The 14209-nt window shown below is 48.0% G+C and overlaps 1 non-coding gene across 1 annotated transcript; it reads left to right on the forward strand.

Annotated features, from left to right (window-relative positions):
- The first annotated feature begins 13139 nt into the window (after nt 1–13139).
- On the forward strand, nt 13140–13328 carry LOC123360716. Its single transcript, XR_006576054.1, has one exon. It is a non-coding gene; the product is annotated as a U2 spliceosomal RNA (small nuclear RNA).
- Nucleotides 13329–14209: the final 881 nt, after the last annotated feature.

Below are 14209 nucleotides of genomic sequence, written 5' to 3' on the forward strand. Positions count from 1 at the left end.
TATACTATTTGCATCATTCTGTCAAATCAGAATTTTTTCTATAGTGCTACTTCTTTAGTGCTAGTGCATCAGCATTACAGTGTGCTTCATTAAGTTAAACTGGTTTTAATAACGTGAATGTGGCAAGTTTTCCAATACTGTATGCTTATATTTGTGTTGCTAAGAGCAGATCAGGCACAGGGGCACCAGTTTAATAATCTCGCCTAGGGCACCATAAATCCTAAGGACGGCCCTGCATGCCTCAATTCTCTTTTTCCTGGCCTTGTTCCAGAGCTCTCACAGCCCAATTCTCTGCCCTAACGTTGAGCCCTCTACTGCACCCTGAACCTCTCATTCCAACCCCACCCCAAAGCCTGCACCCCATAGCCAGTGCTCTCATCCCCCTGCACTCCAACTCTCTGTCCCATGTAGCCTGATTTAGGGTGTACTAATAATATTAATTTGGAAAATATGATGAAAATGTAATTTATTAGCTTACATTTTATTTAATTTAATTGAGTTATAAAGTTACAGTTGCATTACTGCTATTCAAAAGACACATATGGCATTATATGCAACAAAGTTTTGGTTAATATACTCACACCCTTCCTTGATAACCTGGTGGTAAGAGACACAGGACCAGCCTTGCCGTTCAGGTTTCTCAATTCTTGAGTGAAAGATGCAGTGCTTAGAAAAAGCTAATGTTACTTTGGGTTTACTTGAATAAATTAAACTTAAAATCAAAACCTAATAAACAAAGAATAAAAACGTAGGGAAACCGAGCTTAGCCGAGTTACTGTGAAACTTAAAGTTTAAGAACAAGTACAGCCTACTGATAGTAGATAGAGAGTGGAGGAAGTAAGTCAGAATGATAGAGCGACGTGCTCTAGCGAGGTGGGTTACCTCTTTTATAGGGCACAAGTGCCGGAAATCCTTCCTCCTATGCCCAAATTTCATTCCTTACCCACAAAACATTAGGGTACGCTTACTTCATAGTTTAGTATGTTTGTGCCTGTTGATGACATGTACCTAAGTTCCCTTGTGGTGTACCTGTTAATTCTGTGGGTACAACACTGAAAAACCCCTTATGCCATTCTCCATTGTCGATTGGTCTAGGTAAAGGTCTTAGACAGGCATGGATACTTCTCTATTTAAGTAACAAGATAAAGGTCAAGTTTCCTTTCCGAGTAAAAGGTCACAATATAGGTATGCTCACTTTGCCTTTGCTTAACATACAGGATATGGCCTGTAGGTCCTCGTAAGTCATGTGCCCCAGCCCCCTAATCATTTTTATTGCCCTCTGCTGGACTCTCTCCAGTTTGTCCACATCCCTTCTCATGTGGGTCCCAACCCCAAAAGTACTCACATTTCACCCCAATGGCTCCAAAATGTACATAGGGTGCTGCCATGGTCAAGTCACTCTTGAGCCTGCTGGCAGAGAACAAGGTGAAAATTAGCCAGGACGTCGCTCAGGCAATTCCCTCTGCTCCCAGCAGGTGGTTTCGGAAAGCTCCAAGATGGCTCACTTCCCTTTCTCTCATCCACTTCAGGCCCCAGGGTTACAAATGCACAAACCAGTTGGGAGTCTCCCCTGGGCTCAGGGTGTGGGGCTGCTCTGAGGGGATGGACTTGCACACTTGGTATATTAGTACAAAGATACAATTTCAGTTTCTCATAGAGAAATCTGAGGGCAATTTATATTTGGTTAAAAATCTTATTTAGTGAAAGGAAAGCTGCAGTGACAGTCTGGTTACTGGGGTCCAAAACACTTTCCTCCTGGGAGAAACAAGAAGTTAGAATTCGAAATTTACATCATTTGTTCCAATGTTGGCACAAGTTTAATTTTGCTTCTGTGTAGGTTTGTTTCAGGCTGTGACTGTTTTGGTTTATTGGGTTGTTTTGTTTTTTTAAGTTGGAATGGAGATTTAATTGACATTTGCTGGATTCGAATGGCTGACCTACAACACCAGTTTTGACATTGTTCTGCATATTTTATACAGATTTGGCCAGTATTCAAGGATTCGATTCTTTTATAGGAGGTTTTAGTGGTCAGGCTTATTTATTTTATGTTATTTTATCATCCTGCTGTAGCACACCTTTTTGATAAAATGTTGAAATTATTAATTTATGGTATTTGTTATTTTTTATTTTTAAAAGCAAAGTTTTTGTTAGTGTTTGGGTTTTAAATTAAACATTGTTTTTGGTTTCAATTTTTTATTTTGGCTTTGGTTATTGATGGGATCTTTAAGAACTTTGGATTTAATACTAAAATTTGGACAGCAAACCCTATTTACTATTTTATTTTAATAAAGGTTGTATTGCTCTAACCCCTGGCCGGGGGGAGAGGAGATGAGCCTGGCCTTTAAGTGAGAAGGAGCAGAGGCATGGGAGGCATGGCCCCCGTGAAGGGTGGGGCCAGGTGATGGGGGGCACAGCCCCTCCAATTTTTTTTGTCTAGCCCACCTCAGTCCCCCACCAAACGAGAAGAGTCTGATGCCACCCCTGGTGGTCACCGGGTGTCACTGGTGCTCCAGGGGAAATATGCTCTTTGCATTACCCAGATTGGTGGGAAACACACTCTGTGCCTTACCGTGACTGGTCCGTGGGAGTCACTGCTCCTAGAAGGCAGACACACGCTGTGCATTACGCCACCTGGCCACTGGGTGTCACTGCTGTACCAAGGGAAACACCTTCTGTGCATTACCCTGAATGACCACGAGGTGTCACTGCTGCGCCAAGGGAAACATGCTCTGTGTGTTACCCTGATTGGCCACTGGCTGTCACTGCTGCGCCAAGGAAAATACCTTCTGTGCATTACTCTGACTGCCCACTGGGTGTCACTGCTGCGCCAAGGGAGACATAAGAACGGCCAGACTGGGTCAGACGCAAAGTCCATCTAGCCCAGTATCCTCCTGTCTTCTGACAGCGGCCAGTGCCAGGTGCCCCAGAGGGAATGAACAAAACAGGGAATCATCAAGTGATCCATCCCCTGCCGCCCATTCCCAGCTTCTGGCAAACAGAGGCTACAGGCACCATCCCTGCCATAGGCGGCAGGTTTGTATAATTTTTGGTGGGGCCCAAAATGGTGGTGCCCCCCGCTCCCGCCCTGTAAGCTGATATAAAATGAAGCTACAACGCGTCAGTGCCACAAGATTACAAGGGTCAATTAAAAGTGGAAAGTCAGAAGCAGCACTTGCCTACTTCAATATACAGTATTATATTTTGTTGCACCTGTTGTGATGAAGTGGGAATGTTCTTAATATTTTCTCTGAATACTGTGTGGGTGCCTCAGTTTCCCCTGCAAGATGCCAACTGAAGGTGTTGGGGACAAAGAGATCAGGTGGCCTCCTTGTCCGGAAGAGACACAGAGGCCAGAGGAGGGAGTGTCATTTTGGAGCTGGCTGGGGAAATGGGGAGAGACCCAGAACTTGGGTCTGGGCTCCCCACCCCCCAAGATGGACCTGACAGAGGGGTTCTGTTTTCTGTACCAACAAGCTCTGTTTAAACTGTGTTCCCATCATCTAATAAACCTTCTGTTTTACTATCTGGCTGAGAGTCACATCTGACTGCAGAGTTGGGGTGCAGGGACCTCTGGCTGCCCCAGGACCTGCCTGGGCAGACTCACTGCGGAAAGCGCACGGTGTGGAAGGGCTGAATGCTCCGAGGTCAGACCCAGGAAGGTTAAGCTTCTTGCCCTGGAGACAGTACGCTCCGAGAGAGGAGGCTCTCCCAGAGTCCTGACTGGCTTTGTATGGAGTTGTTCCAAAGCATCCCAGCATCCCCTTCCACCCCATGCACTTCCCAGAAGTCCACACAGGCACTGACACTCCCTCCTCTGGCCTTTGTCTCTTTTCCAGGCATTAGGAGGCCACCTGATCTCTTTGTTCTCCAACACCTTCAGTTGGCACCTTGCCATCAGTTACCAGGAGTCAGGGTTGCAGCCATTCTCAGTGCAGACAGCTCACAATGTCCCTCTAGGGCTCTGCAACAATCACACCCCCTTATCCCACCATCTAGATCCTTGAGAAATGCACAGGGGAAACTGAGGCACCCACACAGTATTCAGAGAAGAACATTCCCACTTTGTAACACCTGTATACGACTAGTTATATACTTTAAAGGGGTGTAAAATAGTCAAGTATCATGCTAAACAAAATGATACTCCAAACTGACCACCAAATTTAAGTTGCACGTTTTTCCCCTCAGGTGAGGGCTCTGGGGTTGGGCTGTGGATGAGGGGTTCACAGTGCAGGAGGGTGCTCAGGGCTGGGGTGCTGGGGGTGCAGGGACTGGGGTGGGGCAGGGCTGGGGATAAGGAACTTGGGATGCAGACAGGCTGCCCCAGGGCTATGGCCAGAGAGGACTCCCGCCCCGCCCCCATTACCGGCAGCCACAAGCTCCAGGGGAGGGACCCCTCCTCGTCCCGCTCCCCGGCAGCACACTCACTCTGCACCACAGTCACTGCACACGCTCCTAGGGACTCTCTCAGGTCCAGAAAGCCCACTCGCCTCCCCTGTGGTGGGTACCGGGTGTCATGGAGTCCCTGGGCGCTGCTCTGGAACTGCTCCCCACCAAGCCAGGCAGGACTTTGGGGAGCCTCCTCTCCCTCGGAGCAGACTGTCTGCAGGGCAAACACTCACAGAAGCCCCAGCAGCTGCTAAGGTGAGTGATGTCCGTCTCCTGGCCGGAAGTCCCCTTCGTGTCTCCTCCAGGTAGCGGGAGGGGAGGGCTGCCAAAAATGGCAGGGTCCCCTCCCCTGCTGAGGTGCTACAGCAGCTAGCACTGCTCTTATGCTGTAGCCCTTAGGTGGCGGCAGCAGCAGCAGCAAGGGAGAGAGACGCGCGCTGCGCACTCTTTATGTTCAGGCAGGGAAGCTCCGGGGTGGAGGGGGGGGAAGCTGCAGCCCTGGCGGCGGCGGCGGGGGGTGGTGGTGAGAGGCGGGGGCGGGGCGCTCCAAGCAGGGGAGAAACCTAGCTCCAAATATTGGTGGAGCAGAGCCCATGACTGTGAATATTCCTGGGGCTAAAGCCCCAGGAGCCCATATAAGTTGGCGCCCATGTGGAGGTCCTCACCTAACCATCTCTCTCTCTCTCTCTCCCCCACTCCTAGTTGGTGGAGGACAGGGCCCAACAGCTCGGCTTCCTCCATGCTGTCCCACGTCTGTGCTTCTTGGCACAGCAGCAGGGGCTGGACACTCTGGAGCCCCAGGTCTCCAAAGCAGCCCTCGTGGAGAGCATTGCAGTGAGTAGGACCCCGTGTCTGGCCCCTGGGTTGAGGAACCCAGAAATGGGAGGAAAAGTTGGTGGGGCCAGAGGGGGAAGCAGAGGACAGTGGTTCCTGGGGCTGAGGGCTGGGGAGCAGGAAAGGGAGAGCTTCTGACACCGATCGGGAGCTGGCAGTGGGGGAGTTGTAAGGCCGTGTCTGCATCAGTCTATGAGCATTGGTATTTTCTTGAAATTTGTCAGACCAACCTAACTAACACCTAACCCACATTTGAACCTCTTTTCACACTCTTGCTCATTCTCAAGGTCTGTTTGCCTCCAGACAGATCCGTTGTCTTTCAGAACAACCTTGCTCTTTCTGTCTGTTTCACTCACTGAGGTGTCGGAGTAAACACTCACCTTCACTCTATTCTCAGACAAACACTAATATTAACTGTTTGCTACTGATTTGTGGAGTGGAAGATGCCATTTCTGGGGGATTGTTCCCAAGCTGCAATACTTTGTGTTCAAACATCTCCCAGCTTCCTTAGTGAAAAATAACACCAGGTTTCTTTGCAATATACAAGAAAGAAGGAGTTCTTCTTGGAGTGATTGCTCATATGCATTCCAGTTAGGTGTGCGCACGCCGTGTCCACGTTCGTCGGAAGATTTTTACCCAAGCAACACTCGGTGCATCAACTGGGCGCCCCCTGGAGTGGCGCCGCTATAGCGCCAGATATATACCCCTGCTGACCCACCCGCCCCTCAGTTCCTTCTTACTGCCCGTGTCGGTCGTTGGAACAGTGGAGCGCGGCTTAGCTGACCTACACTTCCCTAGCTACTCGTAGTTTCTCTCGTTAATTCTTGTATATATAGTTCAGATTTACATTGTTGTAGTTAACTTTATTCGTTTGTAGTATAGTTAGTGTATATAGTTCATACTATATATATGAATGGGTCACAACCTTAGCCCAACCGAAGGCACTGAAACAAACTCAAATGATGCTTCAGCTTCCTCCCTCAGCATCACAAGACCAACACAAAGAAAACTCCCGAGGAACGGGGCTCTGAGCATTGCCAGGTTGTGAGTTCCGTGCCCTCAGGAAGCAGCCAAAATGCTCGAACCCCCACCCGCTTCTCTTGGACCGCTGGCAACATGGTGTTTGCACAGGAGCTGCAAGCCCATCTTTCCTGTCTTTGTCTATCCCGGCCCCTTCCCCCCAAATGCTTTCATCGGATGCTGGAGGGACCTAAGGACCTGCAGGTTCCCGCACCCACCTCCTAAAGCAAACAGTCCTTCCCTTCTCTGACATTCCTGGAGCCGCACATCCTTGGAGGAGTTTTACCCCAGGGGGTTCTGATTCCCTGCGAAAAGATGTGTCTGGCGGCCAGCGGGAAACTGTCTACTCTGCCCCCTCTTTGGGCGCTGAGAAGCTTTTTCTGAGAAACAGCACCTCCTCCTGGTGGGAGAATCCTAAATTCCACCCTCCCACCCAGGTTTCTCTGAGCAGCTGCTAGATGAACCCCACTTCTCTGGTCTAGACACCAGCATCTAACTAGCCTTGGAACGGGCCCTGTTTGCTAGCTGGAGAGCGAAGGAACCAGGAAAGAAGGCAAATGTCAGGAAACGAATCTCAGCACGCATCCTAGTGGTTAGGATTTGGCGCTTTCACCGCTACGGCCCGGGTTCGATTCCCGGTCAGGGAGTTACCCTCTTCAACAAAACTCTACCTTGCCTTCCTCGCTTGGAGTTCAACCGGAAGACTGCAACTTCCTGGCCTCCTTCAGAATGCTTGGGAACTCTTTGGAGGCCATGGGGAAAGCAGAGCTTCCAACTACTACAATATGGCTATCTGCCCCTTAAAGCCCAGCCTCTGCACCCTTTTACACAAATACACTTACTTGTGCAAACAATTTAGTTTTTCCTTCTTACCGAGCCTAACCTAAATTAGAACAACATTGCACTTTGACCCAAGATCTTTTTCTTTTCTTTTCATTTTTCTTGGTGAAACCAAACCAAACCAAACAATCATTTTGGGTCCACCAAAATATTTCACTAAATATAATATTCATCCAAAAACCTTTCACCCAGTGCTATATACAAGTCTTTGGAAGTAACACCCCGGAGAAAGATCATTAAGCTTTTCCATTCCTAAGATCTAGCCGCTGAAGGCTTCTGAGCATGGGCTATGGGCCTTTCACCTCTAGGCCAGTGGTTACCCTCTTGCTCAGGTGGCTACTGATGAAAGGCAACGTGGTTTAGTGGCAGATCCATTTCAGCCTCCCTCTTCCAATGTCTACAGGAGGGTGTTTGTTTCGCATTGCATCTAAGAATCAAATCAATTCTCTTGAAACCTCAACCTGGAATCAAGGTGATTGTAGGTCAAGGAAGGAAGGTTTTGTTCATCCTGTTCTAGTAAATGCTCAAAGTTGCGATGCTTCTTGGAGCTTCCAGACACATTGGCCAGAATTTTCAGAAGGTCTCACACCCACCGCTAGGGCCAGATTTGCAGAAGAACTAGGCTCCCAGTTAGGCACTAAAATCTTTAGCCAGATTGTCAAAAAGGCTCAACCTATTTTTCCAAAAGATGAGTTATTTTGGAAAAAAGCTTGTAAAGATTGTGGGTGCTGGTTACTTGTCTATGTGGCCCACACTGCTGGAGTTGGAGGTTCACCAGTGTTTTCTCAGAATGCGGTGTCCGTAGTCTGCCTCAGTTCTGGTGTCCATCTTTTATTCTCCTAATAAATCAGCAGGGAGACTAAAACAATATCGGACTCACAGGGCTCCCGGAAACCTGCCAATTTGGCTCACGCTGAAGGTGTATACAAATCATCTGTGCTGTAGAAGGGCTCTGGGAGTTGAAAGAGTTGTGAATTTAACCCTCTAGGTTTCGGGCCTAATCTGAAACTGTTTCAAAACCAATTCCTTAAATGGACCATAGTTTGAAGCATCAGCAATAGGCATCTTACTGAATATATCCAGAGCTTTCCCAGCCAATTTGGCAACCAAAGTTGTCATCTTCCCTTTCCCGAATAAGCACTTTGTCTGTCCTCCGGGCAACACGCTTAAAAATCACTACCAGTGTCTCAAAGCAATCAGCTGTGCACATATCCTGCTCGACTACGCCACTGTGATGGGTTCGGTCACAGAGATCCCCTTGGGACTGAAATTACTTCCGAGCCCGTTTTCCCTGCCAGCTTGGGACTCCAGAACCCTGCCTTGTTGAGCCAGACACCCTAGCCTGCTGCAACACAGACCCAGGCTCTGGGCCACACCCCCAAAGCTGCAGACTTTAACTCAAAACAGCTGAGCACCTGTCTCCAGCACCCAGCTCCCAGTGGGATCCAAAACCCCAAATAAATCCCTTGTACTCTCTATAAAGCTTATACAGGGTAAATTCCTAAATTCTTCACCCTCTAGATCACTGATAGAGAGAGATGCACAGCTGTTTGCTCCCCCAGGGATTAATCACTTCCTCTGGGTTTATTAATAAACAAAAGTCATTTTTATTAAGGTTAAAAAGTAGGAGTGAAGTGATTTCAAGTAATAACAGACAGAACAAAGGAAGTCACCAAGCAAACTAAAACAAAACACGCAAGCCTAAGCTTAATACATTAAGAAACTGATTCCAGGGAATAGCTCACCCTCAGAGGTGTTCCAATCAGCTTCTTTCACAGACTAGACTCCTGCCTAGTCTGGGCCCAATCCTTTCCCCTGCTTCGGTCTTTGTTACTTCCAGCAGACATCTTAGGTTTTCTCATGACTGGCAGGGGTTTTCTCATGACTGGCAGCCCCTTTGTCCTGCTTCACCCCCTTTTATAGCTTTGGCATAAGGCGGGAATCTTTTGTCTCTCCGGGTCCTCACCCTTCCTTCTAAATGGAAAAATACCAGATTTAAGATGGATTCCACTATCGTGGTCTCTGTAAGACCCCTAGTTTCCATTCTTCCTGGGTTGGCCCACATGTACACAGGAAGGTTTGCAGGTCAATAAACCATTTACAACCAATTGTCAATGGGAGCCGTCAAGGTTTTAAACCGTCATTAGTGTCCCACGCTTTGCACAATTACAATAGGACCTCAGAGTTAGACTTCATATTTCCAGCTTCAGAGACAAGAATGAGACATGCATACAAATAGGAGGCATATATTCAGTAGGTTAGAACCTTTGTTATGATACCTTACAAGAGACCTTTTGCATCAAGCATATTCCACTTACATCATACTCACACTTATAAGCATCTTTTCATAAAACGTATGGAGTGCAACGTCACCGGGTGCCCTACCTACCCTGCTTTCGCTGCTTCCTGATGGCACAGAATTGACAACAAAAGAGCCAGGCTAGGAGGCTTCTAAAACTGAGAGAGCTGTTCTATCGCGTCCACATCCTCTCAGGAGGTGTCAAACCCCCTCTCTCCGTTTCCATCCCCCAAATCCTATCAGCTCAATGAGTTTTGTCCCTGGAAGAGCCTCGAGGGAGGCAGAAGAAGCGGAGAGGATTGCGTTGGGGGTAAATAAAACAGAGACGAGTTGTTCCTCTTGGGATTTTGGTGTGTTTCCCTGGTGATCCTGACGGAGGAACGGGAAGCATAATTCCATTTTTTTCAATGCCTCGGATTGGGTTCAGCTGGTGAACTCTCTGCTCTTGTTCTCACAGGGGAATGGAGACTGGACCGGTTTCCCAATTTGGACAGAAAGTGGCTTGCCAAAGCCGAGGAGAGCCTGCTTCCTGCCTGCACCGAGTTGACAAATTGGGGAAGCCAAAGCTGAGAAACCCCGTAGACGAAGTCAGAGTGCTATCCGCTCACATGGAGGGGGAGCACAAGCCCTGCCTGGGTTTCTCTGCCCAAATTATAATCAGTTGAGTGATTTTCCTGGACGAGCCTCTAGGTAGGCAGAAGAAGAAGTGAAGAGGGTTGCGATGGGGTAAATGAAAGCCGAGGACTCTTCCTCTTGAGATGTCTTTGTCTTGCTCTTGTGATTCTGATGGATGAACCTAAAGCGTCATTTGAGCGTGTTTCAGTGCTTTTCCTCGGGCTCAGGTTGTGATGCTGAGCACAGGGGTTCCTTCACTCTCTCTGCTTGGACCCTCTGTAATGGGGAACGGACCAGCTTTCGAAAGAGCCTAGTGGAGCTGAACGAAAACAGCAATAAACATCCAGGTTCACCCTAGATTAATCTTTTGTCCCCAATTTTCTTGGGGAAACAAAACAAAAACATGGTTTTCTTAAGAACTCAACACCCATTCAGGCCCCAAACTCTTTTGCAAGATTTCCAGAAGGGCTCAACACCCTGAGTGCTGAGCTAGTTTGGGAAAAAACCCCAAACAAGGCCGGTACCGATTGTGAGTGCTGGCTGCTTGACTCTGTGGCCCACCGTGCGGGAGTTTGAGGTTCTCATTAAGCTAAGTGTCTCTATTCTGCCTCTGTCCTAGTGTCCATCTAATAAGTGAGGGGGGAGATTAGAACACCTCAGAAGGCACAGGGTTGTAGGAAACCTGAAACTTTAGATGAGGGTGATGGTGTCTAAAAACCAGATGTGATGTAGGTGTTGAAAGCGAGATGGCCCTCTTCTGCTTCCCAAAGGCTTTGGCCACAGCAACAGCCCTGGGAAAAGCCCTGGCCCTCCTCACCTGCCCTTGCCCAGCAGGACGCCTTTTCAGGCCTACACAGCTCCTCACACAACACCCGCCTGGGACCTTGCCCTCCCCTACCAGCTCAGCAGCAACTTTTTTCCTCTCAAAACCTCCTCTTGCCACCCTCCCCCTTCCACACTTCACACTCACCTCATCACAAACTCACCCATGGCCCCTTTGGCTTCTCAAGCGCCTCTGGAGGGACGCAGCTTCCCAGGCACGCAGATCCTTCCCTTCAACGCGCACTGGACGGACATTCGAAACACAGCCCTTTCCAGGAGGTAATGCACTGCTTTTGGACCCTGGCGCCCAGCAAGAAGTCCTGGTACTCTTTTTCTGACCGATGGACCCCACTGACTTGCCTTTACCAAGCAGAAACTAAGGTCCGGCTGATGGATCTCTTTGCAAACGGACACCATCAGACTGAGCCACGAGGCGTGCTGCAGGATAGCCCCTCCCCACCAAAAAGCAATGCCGTGACCCGGATTCAAACCAAGGCTGCTGCGGCCAGAGCGCAGAGTACTAACCACTATACAAACATGGCCAGGCGCTGGGGGTGTAGGCAGCAATCCAGTAGAAAATGCTCAGCTCTGTGCTCTCGGGGCAGCCACCTACCTCACCGGCATCACAGGTATTTCTCAAGTCTCCCCATTACAGTCACAGGTAAAATGCTGAGCAAAGGAAAAAAGACAGAAAGCCAATCCCATGCCTGTCCCTTTTTCTGTCTTCCTCCACCCCTGGACCAAGTCCCTCCCCGTTTGTCTGGGCCATTGTCCTCATGCCCCTGGCCAGCCTATTTCCCTTTGCATTTTTCCGTGGAGAGGAATGTTTATGAGTTTGTACCCAATTTTTTAAGGCTTTGCTTTGGCAAGGCTCTTGTCTGCTGTGAGAAAAACAGAAGGGGGCTACCTGAATTGGTGTCACTGGCTGAAGTTTTTCTATAGTATATGAAAAAAGCTCAGAGCTCTGAAAATGGTTTTTTTTTCTTTAAGATTCTCATGTTAGTGAGATGGTTTCCTAGCTAGCAGGGGACTGTTTTGTGATGTGCATTCTACTGGCTCTTTGGTTTTGTATGTTTTTGGGAGGAACGGTGGAGGAGAGTATCACGGTTGAAGAGCAGCAAAGAAATGCGTTGTTGTTTGTGTTAACGTTTGGTTTTTCCTAAAAGTGTATGGTTTGGATTCATTTGTAACTCTTCGGTTAGTTATTGGTAACGGCTTCTTATTGGGCCCCTGAGTTGAAAAGCTGCTCTTGCAGATTTTAGTTTGTCATTGTTGGAAGGTCAGTTCAAGAGCTGCTTTCTTAGTCTAGTCCGTGAGGGTTCTTCCGCCGCCCTCCTTAATATACCTTCCAGAAGGTGATTGCATGGTTTCCCTCGTCTTCCCACAGAAGAGAAATTGTCCATCCCTTTCCTGTTGGGAAAACACCAGTGTTTTAACTTAGGAAACGGTCAACGTTTTGCCCAGATGAGGGCTAGTTCATAGGAGCAGAAGAAGAGGAAGGTTGTGGCCCTTTGAGTCAGATTCCTAGCGTTTCAGGCCAGAAGGAACCAGCCGATCACCTCAGAGGGACTAAAGGGCACCAATGCCCCAAATGGCAAGGAATTGCTTTGATGCAATTGACTGTCTGTTTGAGCTAGTTCTGTGGGAAGGAGCAAAAAAGAGCCTCAGGGCTGCGGAATAGCGCCTGCATAGGCTTTCTTTGCCCTGTTTTGCTGTAAGAGTTAACCGTGAGAGATTGGTAGTCCAGGTCAGTGGGTGGGTTTATGGAAATTAGGAGTATAGAGGGGAAACTAGGGAGAGGAATGCGTCTGCAAGACTTGTCTGTCTTTGAACAGAATTGTGTGTTAAGGGTTCTTGCTTCGAAGTCTTCCACTGGAGTCATTTTGGGGAAGTGATTCTCAGGTAGAGTTCCCGAGTTGTGGTGTTTGTTGCGTGTCTGGGAGCTCGTCCTGGTGAGGTCGAAATGGGTGGGCGCAGGGGTGTGCATGCGTGGCAGAGTGTGAGCATTGTTTCTTGGCTCCTTGGCTCCCAGATCAAAGTGTAGTGGAGGGTCACTTTATTGCCATTACCCAGTCTGCTCATTTATTCGTGCCCATGATTGCCTATAACCTGTTTATATGAATGATGTACCCTCACTGTTTGCTGCCTGTACCTTGAACTCACCCACGGTATAGCCCGCATTGGGGACATGACAGACTGTGTATATGTATATGCTGTCCAATACCCAAACGCTAATATCCCCCTACAACCTGTATGTTACCCCCAATGACACATTAACTGACGCTTCAAACACTATGTATTGTTTATTTTTAAATATTCTCTAATAAATTTTCAAATATTCTCTAATAAACTTTAAATCTGTTCTTATCAGTTTAATCTCTGATATATCCTTGATGTGAGGGCTGTATATTAGCTTAATTTTTGAAACAGGGGGGGTTAGAACAGAAGCTTGCTTTGTCTGCCCCATGCATCGACCTGGTATTGCAGTGCTTCCAGGAACGGTGTATCTCCTTTAGGGGAGAACCTTCTGGTTAGAAAAGAAGAAAAAAAGTTGAACTGTGACACTTTCCTTAAAGCAGATGTTTTTTTGAAGTAGCAGAAAAATCTGGGTGTTTTTCTTTCTTTACAGTTTCTTGGAAGTGTTTTGTGAGTCTATAGATATGAGAGGTTCTTCTTTGTCTTGCTAGAGAATTATTTAAGAAGCTGGACTCCTTCTTTCTGCTGTGAGTCTTTTCAACAGTATGAGGGACAAATCCTTTCCAGATACTGGGTCTGTTGGGGAGATGGGGTTTTTTGGTTTGTTTTTGTTTGTTTTTTGGGGGGTGGTTTGGGGTGGGGCGGTTGGAAATATTTGAGGTCACGTGTATATCCACAACTGCATGAATTACATAGACTTCTCCCCACCCGGCCTACGTTCTATGTATCTTGGTTCGTAAGATCAAGACAAGGCACTAGGTGTCGTGCTGCGCCCGGCACACAGGGGCCCCAATCCTGATTTTTTTTCCCCCAAGCCTACTGTAATCTAAATGCTCAATAATAACCCTTAGCTTCTCATTGTTGCCACCCTCACTATTGGAAAATCCCCAAAATCACGACAGTGGCTTACAAATCAGGAGGATTCTTTTTTTAAAAAATGTAATGTGGGTTCTCTTTCTTTCCCTTCTGGTTTTCTGAACCAGGCAACCTATAAACTTACCTTTCTATTATGGCCAGAGCCCCAGAGAACAGGAGCCCCCGGCGCCTGGGGCTGGCAGGCAGCGGGGCTCCTCACGGTTGTGTGTTCCACACTTTGATTTCACCCACCAAGTATCAAGTGTGAACTCCTCAGGCACTAGAACAGCCTTAACATGGAGTCAGAGACAGACCCCTTGGGCACCCTGACTCTATCTTGCC

This window comes from Mauremys mutica, unplaced genomic scaffold (assembly GCF_020497125.1).
Source record: "Mauremys mutica isolate MM-2020 ecotype Southern unplaced genomic scaffold, ASM2049712v1 Super-Scaffold_100297, whole genome shotgun sequence".
NCBI classification, from domain to species: domain Eukaryota; kingdom Metazoa; phylum Chordata; order Testudines; family Geoemydidae; genus Mauremys; species Mauremys mutica.